Raw genomic sequence first — 19,284 nt, forward strand, 5'->3', positions numbered from 1 at the left:
CAAGAAAATGAAAAGAAATGAAAAAGAAAAAAGATACAGAAAAAAAAGAATAAGGAAATCGTTTGAAAGTTTGAAAGGAGAATACACTGAAGTAGACTAAAATAAAATGATGGAAGTAAAATAGAATTGGAAAAAATTTACACAAAAGTAAAAAATATAGTGAAAAAATTAAAGAAAAATGTTTTTAATAAAAATTGAAAATAAAAATGAATTTTTCTCTTTCTGTGTTCAAGAAAAAGAAAAGTAGTGTAAAGGGAAAAGAAAAAAAAAGAAAGAAAATTGAATTGATGGATCTGCTAACAGATTGAAATAGGACTGAAATTATTTCGTTTTCCCCTAGAAGTGAGACTATGTAGCGCTTTATCGTGCATAAACCAAGCCGGCGGTGAGACTTGTGTTCCTAAAGAGGGAGGTTGGCCCCCTTTGGGCTCAGTGTAACAGCTCCACTCTCCACTAGATGGCGCTGCTAGCCTACTGGGGTGGATTGATGTGGCGCTCATAGGTGCGTATGCACATGTGCAGGAGCGGTGAAAATGGCATCACCCAGCTACGCAGTCTCTAGTATGGAAACTGTTCTCTCCGATTGTCAATCGCACACCTGTCTTCTGTCTTCAGCTTTTGTCCACTCCCCTCTTTCTCAATCTCCGTGACCAGGCCCCAGGCGGACCTCTCTCCCGAGTTTTGTCTCAGATGCGGCTGTTTTCCCTGGCCCTTTCTTCTGAAGGACCGCAGCTTTGACCGGTTCCACCCTTCTGCAGGAGGTCTTACCGAGCAATGGCCGAATGAGCAATGACTGAGTGTCAGCTGCACCCAGGAACGCTTGCTGGACCCTGTTGCTGCCGGTGCCCCAAGACTGCGGCCAGGTGCCACTGCCCCAGAAAAAGTTCGTGAGATAATGTAGCAGCAGTTTTTCAGGGATTATGGAAAATCACAACACACATCTGGCACCAGGCTTCAGCCTTAAGGACATTGTTCCAGCCCCAGCGAATGTGGCAGTTTTCTGGGGTCTGCTGGGACCAGGTGGCTTCAACCGTCTCCACCAAGTGTCCTTCCAGCAGTGGAACCGCTTTTCCCAGTGTGGCCCGAGAACCTCCCGGACCCCACCCTGCTTCTGGGGGTTCGCCCTTCCCATCAGAGCACCACCAGGTAGGGAGCTGCGGAGTTGCAGCCTTTGTGTTCCCCTTGTTTACAGTCTTAATGGAATTGAAACCCTCTCCTTTCTCCTTTCTCCCTTTTTAGTTTAGTCCCTGCGGCTGTTTTCCAGTTTTCCACTTTCTTTCCAGCTGCTTTTGGGGAGGGGTGCTTTTCCTGTATTCTGCCCCCCCCCCCAGTCTCTATCCTCTCTCCGCCAGCGAAAGTGGCTCCCTGCTTGCCGCCAGCTTCTCTCTCCAAGTTCACCTGTCTGTGCCGCATACCTGCTGAATTCTGTGGTTCAGGTTGTGCAGATTGTTGTGTTAATCCTCCAATCAGTTTTCTAGGTGTGTAGGATGGTTTAGTGTTGGTCTGGCTGTATTTCATGGACGTGAGACACACAAAAAACTTCCATGCTGTTCCGCCATCTTGGCTCCCGCCCTGGCTTGCTTTTTTCTTAATGGTGTTTTTAGAAGAACAGATGTTTTAAATTTTAATGACATCCATTTTATCATTGTTTTCTTTTTAATGATTTGTGAACTATTTCAGACACGTGTGTGGTTGAGATTTTTCTCCTATGTTTTCCTCTAGAAGTTTCAGACTTTCTGCTTTTACATTAGGGATAGGATCCATTTTGTACACAATCCTTTAGACATTTGTTATTGTGGTAAAATATGTATAATATAAAATATTATATTTTAAACATTTTTAAGTGTACAATTCAGTGGCATTAATTGCATTTGAAATTTGAATTTGAATTTGAATTTGAAATTGCAACCAACACTACAATTTCCAAGATTCTTTCATCACCCCAAACAGAAACTCTTTAACCATTAAACTAAAACTCCTCATTCCCCCTCCCCACCCCATGGTAATCATTGATCTACTTTCTGTCTTCGTGAATTTGCCTGTTCTAGATATTTCATATAAGTAGAATCATGCAATATTTGTGTTTTGTGTGGCTTATCTAACATAGCATAATGTTTGCAAGGTCAGACAAGTTCTGGCATGTATCAGAACTTCATTCTTCTTTACGGAATGATATCCTTTGTATGTATATATCACATTTTTTTCATGTATTCATCTGTTGATGGACACTTGATTTGATTCCACATTTGTCCTCTTATGAATATTGTACACATTGGTCTACAAGTATCTATTTGAACAAAGCATTTTCAATGCTTTGGGGTCCATACCTTCAAGTGAGATTGCCAGGTCATGTGGTAAAACTGTTTAATGGAACCACCACACTGTTTTCCATCATGGCTACAACTTTTTTTATTTCTACTAGTGATATACAACAATTATAATTTCTCCAAATTCTCACTCACACTTGTTATTTCCCACTTTTAAAGACTGATTATCATAGTTAATGATAGGTATGAAATGGCATCTCATGATTTTTATTTGCATTTCCTTAATGACTAACGATGGATGGTCAGAATCTTTTCATGTATTTATTGGCCATTTGTATATATTCTCTGGAAAAATGTCTATTCAAGCCCTTTGCCCTTTTTAAAACTGGGTTGTTTATCTTTGTGTTGTTGAGTTGTAATTCTTTATATTCTGGATATTAACCTTTGATCAGATATATGATTTGCAAATTTTTCTCCCATTCTATAGAATCTTTCCCTTTGCTTGATAAAGTCTTTAAATGCACAAGTTTTTAATTCTAATGAAGTCCACTTTATTTTTTCTTTGGTTGACCATAGTTTTGCTGTCATATCTAAGAATCCAATCCAAAAGCACAAAGAATTGGGGTGCTGGGTGGCCCAGTCAGTTGAGCATCCAGCTCTTGATTTTGGCTCAGGTCATGATCCCAGAGTCATGGGATGGAGCCCTACATTGGGCTTCCCACTGAGTGTGGAGCCTGCTTAAGATTCCGTCTCTCTCCGTCTGTCCTCTCCCCAGCTCACGTGCGTTCTCTCTCTCTCTCTCTCTCTCTAAAAAAGGGGGGTGGGCATTTGGGTGGCTCAGTCAGTTAAGCATCCAACTTCGGCTCAGGTCATGATTTCACTGTTCGTGGGTTCAAGCCTTGTGTTGGGCTCTGTGCTGACAGCTTGCTCAGAACCTGGTGCCTGCTTTAGATTCTGTGTCTCCTTCTCTCTCTGCCCCTCCCCCATTCTTTCTCTGTCTCTCAAAAATAAATAAATGTTAAAAAAAATGTTTTAAGTACAAAGAATTGACTTTATATTTTCTTCTAAGAGGTTTGTGAGTTTAGCCTTTATATTTAGATCATTGATCCATTTTGAGTTAATTTTTTGTATATATGTAGTGTGAGGTAAGGGTACGGCTTTATGCTTTTATATGTGGAAATCAAGTTGTTCCAATACCATTTGTTGAAAAGACTGTTCTTTCCTCATTGAATGGACTTGGCATGCTGCCAAAATTGATTGGCCACTGATGTATGGGTTTATTTCTGGACTCTCCATTCTATTCCACTAGTCTATATGAACTCTTACACCAGTGCCACATTGCTTTGATTACTCTAGCTTTGTTTTAACTTTTGAAATCAAAAAGTCTAAGTCCTCCATCTTTACTCTTCTTCAAGATATTTTTGGCTATTCAGCACCTATTGAAATTTCACACTAATTTGAGGATTAACTTTTCTATTTCTTCTAAAAAGGCTGTTGGAATTTTGATAGGGACTGAATTGAAACTGTACATCGTTTTGGGTAGTATTGACATTTTAACAATAGTATGTCCCCTTACTCATGAACATGGGATGTCTTTCCATTCTATTTAATCACATTTAACAATGTTTTGGAGTTTTCAGTATGCAAGCCTTTCTCCTATTTCTAAAATGTATTCCTGGATATATTATTCCTTTAGATGTTACCACTGGAATTATTTTCTTAATTTTCTTTGTAGATTGTTCATTATAGGTATATAGACACTTAAGTGATTTTCTTAAGTTAATAATGTACTTTGCAACTGTACTGAATTCATTTATTAGCTCTAGTAGCTTTCTTGTGGATTATTTGGGATTTTCTGTATGTAGGATCATATCATCTGTGAATAGAGATAGTTTTCTATCTCCCTTTCCAATTGGGTGCTTAGTATTTCTTTTTCTTGTCTAATTGCTCTAGCTAGAACTTCCAGTGCAATGTTAAATAGCAATGATCAGTGTAGGCATCCTTGTCTCATTCTCAATTTTATGGGGAAAGCTTTCAGTTTTTCATCATTCAGTATGATGTTTACTTATGATGTTTCACCATATGTGCGCTTTATCATGTTAAGGAACTCCCCTTGTGTTCCTAGTTTTCTGAGAGTTTTTATCATGAGCGTGTTAGATTTTTTCAAATGCCTTTACTGTGCTAATTGAGATGATTATGTGATTTCTTACTTTGTTGTCAATGTGGTATATTACATTGACTTTTCTGTTTTGAACCATTATTGCATTCGTGGGAGAAATCCAACTTGGTCATAGTGCATAATCCTTTTAATATGCTATTGAATTCAGTTTGCTAGTATTTTGTTGAGGATTTTTGCACATGTGTTCATCTGTAATGTTCTCTTCTTACAATGTCTTTATCTAGTATTGGTATTATAGTAATTCTGGCCTCATTGAACGAGTTAGGAAATGATCCCTCCTTTTCTATTTTTTTGAAAGTTTAGAGGAATTGCTATGCCATTAATTCTTTTTCAAATGTTTGGTGGAATTCACCAGTGAAGCCATCTGGTTCTAGTTTTTTTCTTTGTTGGGAGGTTTTATTACTGATCAGCTCTCTGTACTTGGTGTAGTTTTGTAGAGATTTTCTATTTTTTATTGAGTCAGTTTACATAATTTGTATGATTAGATCCTTCTTTTAGGCAGATAGAATGTAATCATGTATTATATATTTCTTCTATTATTACCATTTTTTCAAAGTCAATATGCATTCAGAATTAATTCAGTTTCTCCTCAGGGTAAAATGAAATTCTCTACATTTTTGTTGAAATGTTAATGCTTTCCCTGTCAGTAGGTTTTAGCAGCTGGAGCTCAACTCATGTATACCCAGAATTCTTGTAATGGTAGGACTCTCTCTCCTTCACTGAGTCATCCATTACTCATTTACATTTCAGAACAATGAGTTTTCAGAAGGAAAATAACAACCAGTAGTTATTTAAAGAGCACTGCTACAACTAATTGGCTGTTTGGCCCCACTATCTTCTTCATGACAACAAGGGCATACTCGCTCTAACTACCAGGATGTATTTTATTGTATTATCTATGGTGGTAGTTGTAAATTGAAACATGTCTCACAGTGTCTGCTGTAATTAAAACCATCATAAAATGTTGTTGAACTCCCTGATCCAAAATATTTGACTCATTAAGAGTTTTCTCACATCAGTTAATGAGTTCATTAGCTAAATTCCTTAAGTTAAATCCTTTATCAGCATTATATGTGGGCAAAGATACAATATTTTCATCCATATATCTCACAAAAATTCATAGAAATGCAAAGAGAGCAATTTCCTGTAAGTAGTAAATAATAAAATTTTGGAAGGATCTTCAACTTCCACTTGAGATAAGGGCAACCAGAAGAGAAGATATTGCCCACCAACCACATTAAGATTTTCTTAATGGTCTCCTGTCAATGGCCTAAGTGTCTGTCAACAACTAGCAACTAAAATAATGCCAATGACACCATTTCTATATGCGGTTCCGTGATTTATTTAAATACTTGTTCTGTTTAGGATGTTGTAGAACAAATTAAGCAGAAAACTACTCCTCAACTCCAAACCAGAAGGTCTCAGGGTGACAGTGGGAGATATGTTGGGGATAGTGTTAAATTTGGTAATAGTCCATCCCTTTTCCGAGTTTATAACAAACTCTTTGTGTGTATGTGTCTGTGTGTCTGTGTGTGTACATATAAAGAAATCATAATGCATATAAATTGGATGGTATTATTAAGTCTTCGACCAGTGATACTTCAAGGAAACTGTCGATCAGAACAGAAATCAGCCACAAACAAGCAGCCACTCCCAGACCTCTGTAGATTGGATGAACGTCAACCACTACATGTGTGTGCACACAGGTACACATATGTGTGTGCGTGTGTGTGTGAATGTGCCAACTATACATGTGTTGCTGGTGTTGTAATGTGAGAAAGCAATGAAAGTGCAGAGGCCAAGAGGAGAAGGGAAAGGGATGGACAAAAGTAAGGGACATAGTGTTGACCCACAGGTAGAGCTGTACAGGCTCCAGGGTGCTGTGTACCACGCTGATTACAGTGACTTACACATTTTTAAAATATCCTTTAGTTTTTTCAAAGCTTTCAGCTTTTCAAGGTGCCTGACCCTATCTTATTTTATCTTCATGATTAAAAATAACAAACACTCTAACTTGATAGCTTCAGTAGAGAATGAGAAAGATGAGATTCCAAAGTTGTCTTCTAATTCTCTGGTTGGACACGTTTTTCCTCTATGCATGGCTTGAAGGAAAACATGTTTCCCAGACTCTGGGCTGAGACTCTTGCCCTTGTACCACATGAATTCGGCCTCCCAGACAAGGAATCTAAGGCAAGCAACCCTGCCGCAGTAAATTTGTCTGGACAGTGGAGACTTGGCTTCTTCTGCCCGCCCCGGCGAGCTCCGTCCTTGGATCATTCCTCACAGGCTGTTTTCCCTGCCTCTCTAGGTGTTGGCTCTGTTCCTGACCTTGGCGCCAGCTCAGCCTTTGCAAATCTTCCCAAGGATACAGTCCTAGTGACTGTTTGTGGCTTTATTGTTCCCGTGTCAATTCCAGCAGCTCAGTGAGTCTTGTCTCCCTACATGACCCGAGAGGAGCATGCTGTTCTCACGTTTAGCATGGCCATCATTATTTTTTGTGTGTTTTTGCCAGCGGAGGAAGCAAGGCTTTGTGTAACCCATTTTTTTTCTCAGATCTCTGCTGTCTGTGGGAAAGCAGGGTTGCACTTACAGTTATAACCACCACCAACATTGCTTGCACTTCAAAGACCTTCCCCTTTTCCATCTGTTTCTATGAGGCCTCAGAGTGTTCTCACTTAGGCTTTCGCATGGGGTCTGCTAATTTTTTCTCTCTTCTTCTGAACTCTGTTCACCCTCCTTCTGGCAACATACCTACCACCGGCTGGGCGCATCAACGATGATAAACTTTGTGATGATGGCCATGTCTGGTCAATGTCGAGGGCACTGCCGTGCATGCCAAAGGCACTGTATCTCTCCTTCACTTCTACCAAGGATTCCTTTGCTCTTTCTAACCACTTCTGTTGCGTCTTGAAGCTGCTAAAGCTGTTTGCTCTACAGTTGCCAATTCTGAAGGCACTGGTCTCTGCCTTTATTTTTTTTAAATTTTTTTTTTCCAACGTTTTTTTATTTATTTTTGGGACAGAGAGAGACAGAGCATGAACGGGGGAGGGATAGAGAGAGAGGGAGACACAGAATCGGAAACAGGCTCCAGGCTCTGAGCCATCAGCTCAGAGCCCGACGCGGGGCTCGAACTCACGGACCGCGAGATCGTGACCTGGCTGAAGTCGGACGCTTAACCGACTGCGCCACCCAGGCGCCCCGGTCTCTGCCTTTAGAGTGCTTCTGGATGTGTCCCTCTGAGAGTGCTGGTAACGTGCCAGGGCACTTGAGGTACTAGAGCTTGGTAACATTCTATAGAGGCCCGATTGGGCCAAAAACTTCTGGTATCACAGCAAAATCCTTTTTCTCCACTTTTATGCTAATCTCTGTTAAACAACTATCTGAACTTTAGACAAGGGGAATATAGTAGATCACATGTGACCAGGAAATCTACAAGATGGTTGTAGAGTCTTCAGAGACTCTATAGTATTAGAATCAATCTCTCCCCATGCCCTCTCTCCCTCTTTCACCCCCCCCCTTTTATTCTCTCCACCACCCCCTCTTGGTTCTTATTCATCTCTGACCATTTCAAAACCCTGCATCTCATGGGGCGCCTGGGTGGCGCAGTCGGTTAAGCGTCCGACTTCAGCCAGGTCACGATCTCGCGGTCCGTGAGTTCGAGCCCCGCGTCAGGCTCTGGGCTGATGGCTCGGAGCCTGGAGCCTGTTTCCGATTCTGTGTCTCCCTCTCTCTCTGCCCCTCCCCCGTTCATGCTCTGTCTCTCTCTGTCCCAAAAATAAATAAAAAATGTTGAAAAAAAAAAAAAAAAAAAAAAAAAAAAAACCCTGCATCTCTCTCTCTCTCTCTCCCCCACCACCACCCCCCCCCCCCGCCCTTAATTCCCTTTTACTATAAAGACATTGCCTTTGAGGCAATGAGTTGATGAGAAATTGCCTCTGATTGACCCAGGTTTATACCATTCCAACTTCACCACCTCAGAGGAGAAAAACCATTTCTCTTTTTCAACAGCCACACACAAATCTCACCAAAGACAAAATCTGTCCCACATTGAGTCAGGACTCATCCTCCAATCAATCACTGCACTGAGGGGATAAGATAGTGGGACTGAAAGCATCATTAAATCTTTATAAAAGATAAGGTGAGGCAATTCCACAAAGAAGGGAAAACACTGCTGTCAGAAGAAGGGAGTGAGGAATGCTGGGCAGAAAAAAAAGCAGAAAATGCTTGGTTGAAAAATAATTGTCTTACAAAGTTCTGTTGAGAAAATCTTAAAATTTTTTGGCCACATATCTCTACCTAGAACTCAGAGATGAATCCATTGGAGGTGGGCCATTGCAACAGCTTAGGGGCAGACATACTCCTCACCTTCCCATCTCCTACCATGATCAGGGAGGGCTCTAGTACTGGGCATAGGTGTGTGCCAACCCTCTTTTCCTGGATGAGTTCTTTCATAGCAGACTCGTTGATCTTCCATGCCATAAACTCATGGCGGACCATGCCAACATCAGACCTACAAGCATACTCAGTGTGTTTAAATCCTAAAATGAGTAATCCCTGGGACTCTGGAAGATGGGTATTATCTTGCCTTTTCCATAATTATAGGGGGAATTACAGTATCTGCTTCTATCAATGCCTAGGGTTCTTGTAGTGATTAATTACTTGGAACTTCTGGAAAGTGTTTTAAGGTCTTTTCAAATGATAATGATGTAAGTAGAAAACATCTAATTAATACACATCATATGATTTTGGTTCAGTTAAAGAAATTTATGAGTGTTTTCCATTTTTTGTGTAATGCTATATTTTACAAAAATGCCACGGACAGAAACTTTCATTCTCTAAATCAAGACAGTTCGATTTATGGGATCATTTATATATAACTCTTACCAAAAGAAGCATCGTGGAATAGAGGACATTTAGAGATTGTTCTGCCATTCCACAAAGCCCTAAACTTATCTTGCCAGATTGAAAACTTGTATCTAGATTGTTCCATATATTCTAAATCCTACATTATCAAAAATTTAAGCAAAAAAAAAAAAAAAAAGATCTGAATTAACCTATGGAAATACAATTATAGTGTGCTTTTGTAGAGCTCAGTAAAGAAAGCATTAGAGGTTGAGGATCAGTTTCTAAGGCCTTACTTTGGTCTCCTTTGTTTATGAATACAACTCAAGCATGGTAGCTGTTGACTCTAAAATTTCTATGTCTGGCTTCAACCTTTCTTTGATGTCCTGGTTGTACAAGGTGTTGTCTCCTCAGCAGCTACATTTGTTATCATAATAGATCCGTCAAAGAGAATTCTTAATTATTCCTACCTGAACGTGCCCCCCAAAATCAAGTCTTCTCTGTCTGTTGTGAAGATATCTCTCAGCGTGGACCCCACCCTTCTAGCTCCTTTTTGGGATGCTTAGGCTGGGACTCGACCCACCCCCTTCCTGCTTTGCTAGCCACTCCCTGCTAGGCCCTGTCAGTAAGGGTTGCTAATGGAAGAGTTCAGCCCTGCAGGAGGAAAAGGGGACTCTCCCTGTTTGCTTTCTCTTCATGTTCTGGCTTCCTGTTTCTGTCAGTGTGACCCTGACAATGCTCTTTCACCTGGCTGCGGTTCATTCCTACACTAGCAATGACTCCAGCCTGGAGGTTTTCCAGACCTCATCATACCTCTGTTGAGGAACCAAGGGTGCCATCCATCTGGCACCCCCTTCTCAAATGTCTGGGTCCTCACTCTTCAGGGTTCTTCCTATAAGCTGAGAGATGATAGCAAAATGCAGTTCCCTGTTCTCACTTTGTGTCAGCTCTATGGGACCCCCTTTCCAGGCTGCTAAGTATCATCATTCCCAACTCTTCCCTTTGTCCTCCCAAACTTGGGCAAGTGGAGCTGTCTCCCCATGAGCATGACCTCAGCGGTACTTTAGTGCTCATTTCGCCTTTTGAGTTCTTTAATACCTAGGGTTTTTCACAATACCAAAATGTTCGCATCATCTCTGTTAAAATAACCAGTCTGATTTCTTCCTCCTAACTGGATCATGACTGAAATACTTCCTGTCTTGCTTAAAGGAATCACACCCACCTGTTGGCTGAGGCCAAATACCGGAAGTCATTGGTTTCTCTCTCCCTCATACTACAAAGCAAATCCATTAGCAAATCCTTCACGATGTATCTTCAAACATATCCTGAATTGACCACTTCTCATCACCTCTATTTATAGCACCTCCATCTAAGATGCTATAATTTTTTGCCGGAATTACTGTTAGCCCCAGCTGATTTTGTGAATCTACCCTCACCCACTATGTATCAGACCCTGCACGTCTTACTTCAGCCGGACTGATCTCTTCAAAACTTTAAGCAGATGATGTCACTCTTCTGTTCCCAATCCTCTGATCACCGCCCCCTCACCCTGCCCTGCCTTATGCTTTGCCCAGGTCCTCAAGGCCTTTCAGGATCTGGCCCCTGATCCTTCTCTGACTTCCTGTCCTACCACAACCCCGCCTGCTCACTCTCCTGCAGCTACTCTGGCCACTCCTTGAACATGCCAAATTCTCCCCACCTCAAGACCTGCACTTGCTGTTCCTTCTTCCCAAAGCACTCATCTCCAGGATCTTTGCGTGGTTTATTTCTTCACGGAGTCAGGACTTTGTGCAATGCTACCTCCTCAGAGGAACCTCCCCCTGGCCAGCCTGTCTAAATAGGAAACCACCCCCCTATCTTCACCCACAGCACCACAGAAAGCAGAGACATTTCCTGACTTACCCATTGCTCATAGCATAGAAATAGCTCTTATTGATGTGCCAAACACAGCCTAAAGAACTTTAAATGTATTAACTGAGTTATTTCTCGTAACAATTCAATTAAGTAGTTATGTTACTTTCCTACCTTACGATGAGAAAACTGAGGCACAGAAAGGTGAGTAACTTCTACAAGGTTACACGTCTTGAAATTGGCAACGCTGGGATTCCAATACAGAAACTTTGGTCCTAGAACCTACACTATTAATGTCTACATCATTCTGCCTCCTTTGTATTAGGAACTCAGTAGATCTTTATTGAATTAATATATTAATAGCTAAACACATGTGTTTTAGAGTCAGTCCTGGATTGGATCTTGGCTCACTGGCTCACTATATAAGTGAGTTCCTGATTTTTAATCCCCTTTCTACCTTTTATAGAGAGGTGTGGTATCAGGTAAATCAGTTGACTTCTCTGAGCCACAATTACCTGTAAGATAGGGTAAGAGCAATACTCTCCTGGCGAATGAATAAACAAACAACAAACAAAAAGCAACAACAGACCTGTAAATACAAAGAACAGATTGGTGGTTGCCAGAAGGGAGGGGGCGGAGGAGAGGGCAAAATGGGCGAAGGGGAGTCGGAGGTATTGACTCTCAGTTACAGGATGAATGAGCCCTGGGAATAAAAAGTACAGCGTAGGGAATACAGCCAATGGTATTGTGACAGCACTGTAAGGTGACAGATGGTAGCCGCACCTGTGGTGAGCACAACATAATGTATAGAGTTGTCAGATCACCGTGTTGTACACTTGAGACTAAGGAACACTGTGTGTCGGGTATACTTCAACTTTTTTTACAACGGGCGAGTTACCGCAGGGAAAGGGCCCAGCGCAGAGCTTGAGACAGAAGTGAAGTTTAGTTACTGTCACCTCTACATAAACTCCCCAGGAGAACTTTCAGGACTTTAAAATCCTTTGTAAAATAACATCATTGCCACCTGTATAGATTTATGATTCTGTTCTCCAGGGTGTTCATTTGACTACAAATAACGAAAAACTGACTCTTAAGTAGTTCCGGAGGCAAAAATAACTATTCTCGGCGAGGGTAGCGGTGCGCATCCCCGAATCAAGGGAAGAAGTGAAAAACTGAGCCTTGATGAGAAAAGCAACAGTAAGAGATGTTCCAAGTAGCTCAGTCAGTTCGTGGACTTATCTCCTTTAGCACTGCTTGGAGCATGACTCAGCTCCGGAGACCACAATCTGTGTGCACCTCCCATAGGTCTCCAAATTTCTAGGAGACAGAACCTGATTGACTCTGTTCAGTTAGGGCCAGAGACCCAAAGTTAACCTAAGAAGACAATGCTGCTACAGGTCTGCCCATGGGTGTTAGGGGCAAATTCCAACAGGGAGAATTGCTATAAGCCAGGGAGTCATCCCAGGATTTTTCTTTTGAATTATACGTGTTGGCTGCCCACCCCCATACGTGTTTACTCACACATATTGAAAGACGTCTCTGCCTAACATAATCTATCACACATACAATCACAAGTTTTCATATTAGTTCCCCAACCAGAGACAACTCAGAGTCACATTCAGCTATTGCCTCAAGATTCAATAATGTCATTGAGATCCTGTGTTCCCGGGGTCAGCACATCAGTTTGGTATAAACTCCTTTGCTAGTTCCATTGTGATTCTGTGTCAGATCACTATAACCCCAGAAACTGTGGGTACATTTAACCACTACCACATAATGGTAACAAACGGGAAGAAAGACGAAAATGGGAAAGAAAAACATCATCATCTATTCCACGAAAAGGAGGTACCAATCATTCATTCCTCAGAGACTTCACTAGCAAGCAAAGGAACAGCGGTGGGAGCCACAAGTATTCATTTCTTGAGTTGGCCAAGAGGTCATAGAAGGCGTTGATGATTTCCCTCCTCTCTCGTTCAGCCCAGGTTGCCATTACCCCTCACCCAGAGTCAAGGTTGACAAGAACGGTAACCAAGACAGGGTTCACAGTTGCTTTTCCCTGGGCTTATTACCAGCTCAAAGCTAGGATACATGTGAAATAAGCAATCAAATAAAAAATCGAGGCTCTCCTTTACCTCATTAATTTTCTCATGGAGGAATACTTGAAATTTGGCAATCTAGACTTTGAATCTAGGAGAGTTGGCCGCATCACATGATAAACTTCCTTTATATTCATGGTTATATATCAGCAACCAGAAGTGATTTTTAGTTTGACATTAAATGATGTATTATGTGATATAGGGGCACAACACCAGGACTGTCTCCCCTTATCTGTTCCAGAGGACAAGCCTGGGTTTTTCCACTAATGTCCATGGCAGGGCTTTCTGTAAACAGTTCTAGCCATAGTCTATCTTGACTTTAGTCAACACCTCACCCATCAGCTTTCTTTGCTCATTGAATTAACACACACCTTGATTTCTGAGAGACCTGGGGCTTTGATGATCCAACCTGTGAGTGTAAAGTGGTTTTCCATTACCTGTCATGGAAATACAAGGATTTCTTCCAGTTTTTTCAACTATCTTTCCCTGACATAACAGCATCACCAACACCGACTATAATGACTGGTGGCCAAAAGCCATCATCCAACCTCCCCAGGTACTATTATTTTTCTTTAATTTCCTTAGTCATATTAGTCACTGTTAATGATGAGATATAAGTCTAAGCTTTCGGCTCAGCAAAACCTTTATTGTGACCCATGGCATGAGTATTCCTTCTTTAGTACTAATATCTCCAGATCGGGATAAGTCAGTCACATGGGAATTTAGAACAAAAACTTTGAGAGTGAGTCATCGGGCAAAATGGTGATAGACTCCATTTCCATCTCTGTCTTGTTCTTGAGATCTGTATTTTCTAGCAGTTAGTTAGTAAGTGGCATTAGTAACTCTAGTAAGTTAGTTAGAAATACATGGCAGCATGTATTTCTGGCTGACTAGAGCATAGAGCATATCTTGTAAAAGGTAACACAACATACTGTGGCATTGTTTCTCAATTTGCACTGGCCGTTGAACAACACAGGGATTAGGGGCGCTGAACCCCTGCACAGTAAAAAAATCCGTGTGTAACTTTTGGAAACCCAAAGTACTAATAGCCCACTCTTGACCAGAGCCTTACTAATAACAAAGCGTCATTCACACATATTTTGTATGTTCTATGTATTCTATACTAGATTCTTACAACAAAGTAAGCCAGGGGAAAGACAGTGCTATTAAGAAAATCATCATGGGGGTGTGGGGCGCATCTGGGTGGCTCAGTCATTTAAGCATCAGACTCTTGATTTCATCTCAGGTCATGATATCATGGTTGTGAAATCAAGCACCATTTCAGGCTCCACACTGGGCGTTTAAGATTCTCTTCCTCTCTGTCTACCCCTCTCCCCTGCTTGCATGCTCTCTCTAAATAAATAAATAAATAAATAAATAACCTTAATGACATATGAAAACTCCCTTAAAAAAAAAGAAAGGAAAAAAAAGGGACACCTGAGTGGCTCAGTCTGTTAGGTGTCCAACTTCAGCTCAGGTCATGATCTCGTGGTTCGTGGGCTCAAGCCCCACGTTGGGCTCTATGCTGACAGCTCAGAGCCAGAGCCTACCTCTGATTCTGTGTCTCCCTGTCTCTCTGCCCCCGCCCCACTTGCGCTTGCTCACTCTCTCTCTCTCTCAAAAATAAATAAACATTTTAAAAATTTTAGAAAAAAGGAAAAAAAAATCATAAGGAAGATAAAATGCACTTATAGCATTATATGTTATTTGTTGGGAAAAATCCATGTATAAGTGGACCCATGCAGTTCAAACCTATGTTAAGGGATCAACTGTATATCATGTCATGTGATCACCACCATGATCCAAATATAGAACATTTTCATCAGCTCTAAAAATTCCCTCATTCCCTTGTTTTCCTCTGTTTTTGAAGGCAAGATAGCAGATTCAACATTCGTCTTTGCCCCCTTAATGATAGAAGGTTTCCAGACTAATTATCTTCCTTTCCACCAGAAAACTGCCTGGTCCCTGAAGCTATGTCAGGAAGTCAGATTAAGGTTATTGCTGGCAAAGCAGACATTCCAGAAATAGTGATAGCTATTGACCACTCGTTACTGGTAAATTCCTGTTTCTGAGGCCAGGCAGGTCCTCAGTGTCTACTACCATTGCCTTTTTCTCCATGAGACCATTGCTCAAGCTTGGGGCTGGCTGGGGAAGTGATACTGACCTCCATAAAATGGGTCACTTTGTTACGTATATATCAGTAGCAGTCTCTTTGGGGAAGACCTACTGATGAACATTTAAAAGGAACCCAAGGAAGTGAATAGTGGAATAAGGAGAAGAGATACTATCGGGCAAATAGAGAAAGTGTTTGGGAAGTCCTTGATACTGGATTATATTCAAATATATCCTATAAGGGCAGAGTCAATGTTCCGCATGAAACGGCTGACCTGGACACCAGAACCTAGAGCTTGGGCAAAATAAGAATGGAAACTGGAAGACCATAGAGCTATCAGCCACGGAGGGAAACTTTTCTTGTTGTGCACTAGTTTCTGGGTCTTGTCTTGTAAGCGTGTGGATAACTTAGCAGGGTCACATAATTAGGCAGGAGTATATCCCAAATTTGAGTTAGGTCTTTTCTTTTGAATGCGGGACACATTCTCCTGATTCTTCACAAGTGGAGTGCTTTTGAATTGTATTCTTGACGTTATGAATGTTATGTCCTGGAGGTGCTGTGTTCCGTTATATTCCCCCAGTGACCGTTGTTGTTATTTGAATAGGGAATTAATTTGGCTGGACTTGCAGCCCTAAGTTAAGCGGCGGCCCTCTCTCAAGTTCGGTTCTTTTGTCCCCTCATTGAGGGACTTGAGGTCTGCCCTTTGCATATAGATCCTGAGGTCAAACAGAGACTTACACACTTTGCATACATTTGACACTCCCACTCTGTGCCCCTTGCTTTCCAGGATTTTCTTCTCACTTCCGGTAGGTAAGATGTCTATCAGCCTAAAAGCCATAAAATGTGGGAGACTAACTCCCTGCAATTTCTTCCTTCTGGGTGTTGGCTTCCCTCCAGGCCCTGCCTGCTCTTGTTTCCTCCCCAGAGCATTAGGGAGTTGTTCTACGTTGCATCCGTTGTTGATAACGTTCATCACTGGGAATAGAAGGTGACTCAGCCACACCATCAGTGCAACTGACTCCTTTGGTTTTACTCCCACCGTGTCACTTATTACTTGTGTGAACTTAGGCACGTTTTAAAATTTATCAGTATCTTAGTTTCTTTGTACAATGGAAAAATAGTGTTATCCATGTTCATGCCTAGAGTTGCAGAAAGGATAGATGCATATAATACATCTAAAGTGCTCGGAAATATTACTATTATTGTTTTATATCTGAGAGTGTTATTTTTGTGCCATTTTTGAGAATTCTACCAACACATTTAGTCATTTCCTCAGTGAGTAATTATTATGATTCATTTGAAATTTTCAGGCAATTTGTCATCGAGGATAGCACTAGATGAAATTCACCGATAAATTTTCATAAATATATTAAATCCCCAAGTCACAAATCACCATTCTCATTTCAGGTGATGTTTCCCTAGTTACTCAAATACCATATGACATTGTATCTTATTTCCAATGTCCCAGATATTGTGATTTATAACCACTTCATAAACAGCTAGAATTGAATTTATAGTTCTCATAAGTCACTCTCAAATATTTATTACAATACCTTTTATTAAGTTAAAAAATAATGCTAGAATTGGCCTTTTTACTCTTCATGGTCCTCTACTGGAGAAATATTTACTGACTGCCTACTATTTCTAAGAGCAAAAATTAAAAGATGTGATTGTGTAAAAAACCTTTTAATATTTTGGCTGGTGTTCAAAACATTTATTTTATAAATTTATCTTATTTAGGTCAGAAAAACTGATGCCTGTAATAAAGTGTAAATATGATTGTATAACAGTTCATTAGCATTCCCTACGGCATTTGACAAGATCTTTGAGGCCAGAAAAATAACTCATGTATTCCCCAAGGTGTGAATAAAAGAATAATCTTTTGTTGCCATTAGCACTTGGAGCCAAGAAATAAAATAAAATAAAATAAAATAAAATAAAATAAAATAAAATAGAAAGAAAGAAAGAAAAAGAAAGAAAGAAAGAAAGAAAGAAGAAGAAGAAATAAAGAAAGAAAACCTGACAACAAAGGCTTAAACAATTGGGGTTTATTTTTCTCATGCAGTGACAATCCAGATGTAGGCAGATAGGACAGGTGCAGCCCCCACAAGTTTTGTCCACATAGACCCAATCTCCTTCAATGAACTGGTCCTTCCATTCTGAACATGTGGCTGCTGTTTGCAATATGGCTGCCACACCTCCTGAGGTTGTGCTGCCATTCCAAGAAAAGAAAGCAGGGAGAGTGAAAGGGCAGCGGTTGTGCCCACTGACTTGGTCCCATCTTCTCAGAAAAACAAATGCTCCATGGACAGCCCCCAGCCCCAGCAACTCAGCTTAGATTTCATTGGCAAGAACCGGGTCTGGCAAGGTGAATATTTTCGCTGTGTACAATGCCACCCTGAAGATAATTAAGATTCTGCAAGTGACCATGAAGAGAAGAATGGATACTGAGGTCAAAACTTTCCAACCACGGGTAGGCGTAATTGCAGGAGCACATGAAGACTTTCCAAGAAAGCCACAGAGATCGTTTTCCAGTTTTTCAACCTCCATGTATACAGTCTGTTCTAAGAGTGAGCTGCCGAAACAAGCATCTGGGGTCAAGGCATCAGACCAGTTCCAGTTGTCTCTAACCACCCCTGACTTTTAAAACTGATCTTTTCCTGGGGAGCCACCTGGGTGGCTCAGTTGGTGGGGCATCTGACTTTGTCTCGGGTCACGATCTCACGGTTCGTGGGTTCGAGCCCAGCATCTGGCTCTGTGCCTGCTCAGAGCCTGGAGCCTGCTTCGGACGCTGTGTCTCCCTCTCTCTCTGCCCTTCTCCTGCTTGCACTCTGTCTCTCGCTCTCTCTCAAAAATAAATAAAGATTAAAAATTTTTTTAATTAAAAAAATACAACTGGCCTCTTTCAATTGCAAGGGAATAAATAGATTGATCACTTTGCTACTTTTGGGATTCAAACTCAAAAGAAGAACATTTTTTAAACAGTGACACTGTTTAACAAATTCCTTCTATTCCCATTTACTGATACGTGTGCTTCGTAGTGTTTGCGTATAAAACATGAAAGATAGGAATGAAACTGATGGTGAACACTGTTTCATGCTAGCAGTATATAATATTCACCCACAGAAACATGAACTAATCCAAAAAAAGCCCTACCCAACTCATTAAAAAGACCTTTCTAATAAAAGTTTATATTTTCCACAGCAGTTATCAAAGTACATAAATAATTGTTTTATTTTCATTGATATCATCCTATTGATATTTATAAGTATAATTGAATCTAGAAGAAAAATGTTTTTAATGTTTATTTATTTATTTTGAGAGACAGAGCATGCACACATGACAGGAGGAGGGGCATAGAGAGAGATAGAGAAAGACTCCCAAGCAGCCTCTACACTGTCAACACAGAACCCACGAACTCATAAACCTTGAGATCATGACCCAAGCTGAAATCGAGAGTTGGCGCCCCCAGGAAGAAAATATTTTTAACAGTGAACCCTGGGGCCACCACCTTTTTAAAAAAACATGTATATACATATTTATGTATGTTGGAGGATATCAAATTGCTCTGGTATTTAGAATTCAATGGATAAATGATATCTATATTCCATTGAGTATAATGAAAATAATGGTTTTATTTTATCAATTTTAATTTCTATAAATCCAAAATAACACTATACAAATATATCATAAAGTTGTTATTTATATATTTTCAAAACATATTTAAAACTCTAAGCTAGCATACTTTGCAACAACTCAAATTTAAGATGAAAAAAATTTTTATTTTTTTTATTTTTTTTATTTTTTTTTAACGTTTTTTTAATTTATTTTTGGGACAGAGAGAGACAGAGCATGAATGGGGGAGGGGCAGAGAGAGAGGGAGACACAGAATCGGAAACAAGCTCCAGGCTCCAAGCCATCAGCCCAGAGCCTGAC

The sequence above is a fragment of the Neofelis nebulosa genome, chromosome 13, assembly GCF_028018385.1.
Source record: "Neofelis nebulosa isolate mNeoNeb1 chromosome 13, mNeoNeb1.pri, whole genome shotgun sequence".
Taxonomy (NCBI): Eukaryota; Metazoa; Chordata; class Mammalia; order Carnivora; family Felidae; genus Neofelis; species Neofelis nebulosa.